This window comes from Kryptolebias marmoratus, linkage group LG9, assembly GCF_001649575.2.
Source record: "Kryptolebias marmoratus isolate JLee-2015 linkage group LG9, ASM164957v2, whole genome shotgun sequence".
NCBI classification, from domain to species: domain Eukaryota; kingdom Metazoa; phylum Chordata; class Actinopteri; order Cyprinodontiformes; family Rivulidae; genus Kryptolebias; species Kryptolebias marmoratus.
This window is the reverse complement of record NC_051438.1, coordinates 30,227,207-30,232,709: the sequence shown is the minus strand read 5'-3', so window position 1 is coordinate 30,232,709 and position 5,503 is coordinate 30,227,207.

The window sequence follows — 5,503 nt, the reverse complement described above, 5'->3', positions numbered from 1 at the left end:
GATGGAGACTGTTAGAGACAGAAAGCCTGAGGTCCAGGAGACACTGGCTGAGGGACATTTAACTAAATTTACACGATGAGGAGTTTCGAGCTCAGTCCAAAACAAAGGTGGTAATAACCTCCATCCCTGCGAAGAAAACCTGAAAATGATCAATGAAAAGCACATCCATCAGACTGGACCTGAATGTTGAGATGAAATGGATCAGCTGAGAAGAAAGCAGCAGGTTCTGGTTTCAGGAGTTGTTTGTATTTGTAATGCTGGTGGGAACCAAACCCTGCCCAGTTACCCACAATCCCTCCCCACCCAACCATCGCCCCCCTCCCCCCGCCTCCTCGCCTTGTTTGTCTTTGACACCTCAGCTGTTCAGCAGGCTGCTGGGAGGAAGGTGTGGGGTGAGACAGAGAGGAAGAGGAGGAGGGAGGGAGATGATAATGAAGGTAGAGTGTTGTTGTCACCACAGATTGTTGCTCAGAGCTCTGTGTGTGTGTGTGTGTGTGTTCGAGCATCATGGATGCCATACACTCAATTATACGACCAAGAAATTTATCCCAAACTGAAAGAAAATCTACATTTTGTACATTTTTAAAATAAGTTGTTTAATTTGACAAAGATTTCTGTAAATCGTCTGTTTTTCTTTTGCACACAAACACTCATCAGTCTGTGGGAAAAGTTGAACAATGTTTTCTGAGAACTATGATACCCATGAGCCTTTGCTGCTGTTGCCATGGTGAGGAAGCCAGGAGGAGGTGTGGCGTGAAGCGATGTTGGTTAATTGATGAGCTGAAAATGAAATTTCTCTTAGATGAGGTTCTGCTTCAGATTTTCTTCCTGCTGGATGATGTTAAAAAAGGAAACCAGCTTTTCTTCAAGGAATGCATATCACCCACCACTTTGAAACAAAGATCTGTGTTTTCTGTTGGAGATGATTCTCAGCGACTACCACACCAGATTTTAATCCAGTTTCTGTAAAACTGACTGAGTTTATGAAGGTTGATTGTTGAAAATGTTTAAAAATTGTTAGAAAGACTGACTCGTACTGATTCCCCAGGACAGAGCTCAGATCTTCGGTCTGGACTTCAGTGGATTTAATAAAGGCTCCTTCTCCAAGGTCCAGATCTTGTTGTGAAGTAATTATATTCTGATCTGAAACGTTTTTACAGACATCCAAACGACTGAACAGAAGCCAAGAAGGTCCAACATCACAGATAAACTTCAGAACCTGCTTAACTAAAAAGTTTAATTTCATCTGTTTTTGTAGGAAGATTGTACTTCCTGTATTGGACTCTTCTTCTCGTTCCAGTCCTCGGTGGTTGAGATTCTGACCCGAGCAGAGGACTTCAGGTGTCCGGGAGTGACGGTGGGACGGAGCAGGAGATGGACCAACAGGTCACACCTCGTCTGCAGTGAGGAGGACGTTGTTCTGGTCTGAAGGAGCCGGGCTGAAAGGCCATCATCACGGTCCTGAGGCCTGGATCAGAACCAGATCCTGGATCCAAGCGGCTGAAATGATCTTCCTCTGTAGGTCGACCGGGCTCATCCTCAGAGAGAAGATCAGGAGGAGTCAGCTGAGGAGGTCTGTCTGATTAGGATGCCTCCTGGTCGCCTCCTTCTGCTCTACAACATGTCATTAGAGTGCTGCTTGAATTACATGATTATTTTTAACAGTTAAAATAAACTGTTTGGGTTTCATTAAAGCACAGAAAGAGTTAATAAAGCAACTAAATACTTTTATTAAGTCCAGCTTTACCACTTTACCTAATTTGTTTTTAACAACTCTGTCTATTTGTGAGGAGCTCAGGAGCCCAAAGCCTGTGAAGGTTTTCAGTTCTCAGCAGGTCCTGGTCTGAAGGTCCAGGTCAGAATCCCTGTGCTTTCCTAACAACACAACATAGAGCATAAAAAGAAGCTAAACTTACTGGGGGGGTCATCAAATCATACATTTACAGATAATCTGTCTGTTACAGTGTTTTTTAGATGCTGACTGTTTGAACTCAACCAACCATAAATAAAGAGCGATGTCGTCATGATGCTCTCGGCTTCAGGCTTTTAGGTGAAACTGGAACATTTCTGTTGCTTTCAGCTGTTTGTCTACATCAGTGACTCCCAGCCCTGCATGTTGTAGACGCTGCTCTGCTGTGACACACCAGGGTGGGAACCGCTGGGCTACATGACAACAGTGACTGTTTTCACTGAAACGTTTTGAATCCAGATCTCAGAATGGAAGTTTTTAGAAACTCCCAGCCTTGATGTGAACTCACACATGTGCACGACGGCAGGCTGCAGTCGATCGTTTTTCTGCGCTGCTGCGAGTAAATAACAACAACGGCTGATAGCAGCAACTCAACCTCACTGTCAGTCCAAACAAACGTCTGTATAGTCTCCATTTTGGATCCACCTGTCTTCATGCTGGAGACTGAGGCGTCTGCGTGTACAAATACAAAAGTCACAGCGCCAGCTAGTGACCTGGCATAGAAACTCCTGCAGATTCAGCAGGATTAACATGTAAACAGGTAACTTTTTCACAATCAGCATTAGAAAATCTCTAAGTTTCCAGGAGATGGGTCCGGTGTAAACAGGGCCTGAGTTAAAGGTTTAGACTGAACATCAACCTGGATTCTTCCAAATGAAGATTTATGAGTGTGTGTCGATGAAAGGAGTAAAATAATAATCAGTGTGTGTGTGTGTGTGTGTGTGTGTGTGTGTGTGAGCTGTAATGGTATCTGGCTCAGTGTGGGATCGGATGTATAGGTGGTGTTTTTGTGCCTCAGGTGTGAGGATGCACACTCGAGGTGTTGGTGGGTGGAGTGATGGAGGTGTGTGTGTGTGTGTGTGTGTGTGTGTGTGTGTGTGTGTGTGTGTGTGTGTGTGTGTGTGTGTGTGTGTGTGTGTGTGTGTGTGTGTGTGTCACTGCTGCATCAGTAGCTGAGGTGGAAATGTCTCCCCTCCCCCCAGAGACCAGAGCAAGGCGTTGACACTAACAGGTTGGTGGTTCGACTCCCACTGGGGTCACCTCCTTCACAGATGTGATGCAGCAGCTGATGCCATTTACTCGGATTAAAGAAACAATTATCCAGATATCAGTTTAGAAAGAAATGTGACTTATGCTTTACAAAAAGTGATGTTAAATGTTAACATCGTCAGGATTTATGTGAATAAAATGTCAAATATTTGACACATCAAAAAGTGAACAATGTGGCAAAAATGATCGTGAATACATTGATGAAATGATCTGGGAACACCTGGAGGAGCTGGTTTCTGGATGGGTGGGATGAGGTTCAGACAGATATGGCACCATGTCGTTAAGACTGTTAGAAACAAAAATAAAACTTTAAACTGGATCCTGAAACACCTGAACAGGAAGTGAGGAGAAGACAGTGCAGGTGTGATGACATCATACGTTGTCTGTTCTGTCAGAAGACGAGACGCCTCATCCTGTTTCTGTCCTCTTCCACCTGGTGTGTCTCTCTGCTGGACGACTGATGGGTTCCTCTCAGAGGTCAGAGGTCACACACCCAAACTCTCATTGACTTCTCATTGACTTCCAATAAAACCCTGTAGAACCATCAGAACCTCCTGCTGCTCACGGGTCAAGAAGTTCTGATAGTTTTCACTCAGAGACTGTTTGTCTGAGGCTGATTTTTTAGTCTGCTTCTTGTTCTCTTGGCAGTCAGGGAGTGAAGGACACAGGTGTGTGGTTGCCATAGTGACCACAGTGAGCTAGTAGCAGCAACTTGAACATTTCTTTTCATCCTGGTTCATTTTACTCTTCTACAGTTTATACATTAAGTTGTCGGCCATTTTGTCAGAATATAACAACAGTAAGTCCTGATTTACTGTTGGGCTTTAGAGAAGAAAGAGTTTCAGGTCGTCGCTGCTTTGGCATCATCAGACATTTCTGTAAAAGTCTTTCTAGTTGTAGTTATTAATGAATAAGTCCTGCCACATAATTTTGGTGACACATGTAAATATGATGCAGTACATAAGGTTTCCTCTGTATAACGTTTAAATATTAAGTCCAAATGTTGGCATAAATTTGAGATGAAAACCATGTTGGGAAGAAAAGCTGAGACTTGAGCTGAGCGGTCCCTGCAGACATCGCTGCACACTCGTTAGTAAACACTGATTCATGTGTTCATAAGTTGAGATGACAAATCATATTAATATCCTTCCTGCCACACACACTCAAAAAAAACTTGCTAATGACACCAAACAGGCTCGGCTTGGCTGCAGATCTGCAGCCGTTTGCCACCACCGTTTCTCATCCTACTATTTGCACCGCTCCTTCTAGCTCCTCTGAAAGTGAGAAGTTGATTGTCTGTCAACAACTTTCCACGTTTTTCTCTCTGTTCTCCATCCACACTGTTCCACTGCAGCCTAATTAACACTAAATGTGCCACCGGGCAAATGCAGAGCACATGGCAATATTTGATTACATGAACAATAAATTACCATCAACAACACGCTGCCGAACACATTGGAAAATAGTGACAAAGATAATTATGTACAGTCAAAACCACAGTGTCAGAGGGGGCAGTGAGGACAGGTAGAGCTGTAACACCACAGCATCATCGTCACCGCTAACGAGGAATCTACCACCTAATTATACATGCATGTCAACAACACCTGAGCAGGCGAGATATTGAATCTGAGCAGGAGCTCGCACCTGATTACAGAGAGTTAACGCGCAGCCCGGAACACGAAGCCCTTTACCAGACGACACGGTGATCTGGACCTGTTGGACCGAATCAGGGTTAACCTGCGTCAGTTTTTATTTCCTCTTCTACGGCTGTGAGCTGATGAAACAGAACCAGAAACGCTTCTCTGGAAGGAGCAGTCCTTCAAAGTTACACTAAAGCATCCTTTAGATTTTACAAATAAGCTGCAGTCCAGTTTCTTGGAGTTACTTCTCTCCCTGAATGTCCAGTGACTCTGTGGTCTTCAGTTCTGTCAGAAACAGGAAGTGATGGGATCAGTTTCTGTGATGGATGCTGCACTTCTTTGTTTTAGAGTTCCAGTGTGTCGTCATCAGATGGAGTTTTTCAAGCCCCACCGTGTTCCCCTGATTGAAATGATGGAGCTACATCAGCAGCTGGTCTTCAAGTTCTGTGGACGTTTGTTGATCCTCCATCTGTTTAAATCTGGTCCGAAGAAGGAAATGTCTGAAAATCAGGACTGAGTAACGCTGTTTTTGTGCTCGAGCTGGAGGCATCTGTGGCTTCCTGCTGCAAACCGAAGAAACGTCTCAGGTCTGGTTCTGACTGAAGGATTCAAACATCATAAAAAACCTGCGCATGTTGCTGTGTGCCAGCTTGATGCTGCAAACTCCTGATAGAGAACTGAACTGTGACGAGAATATCCGTCACATGAAACATGCATCGAAACATGCGTCTCAGTCAGGACCACGCCTAACCCGGTTCTGTTGGAGATCTAAACCCGGTCTTGTTGGAGCTCTAAACCCGGTCCTGTTGGAGCTCTAAACCCGGTCCTGTTGGAGCTCTAAACC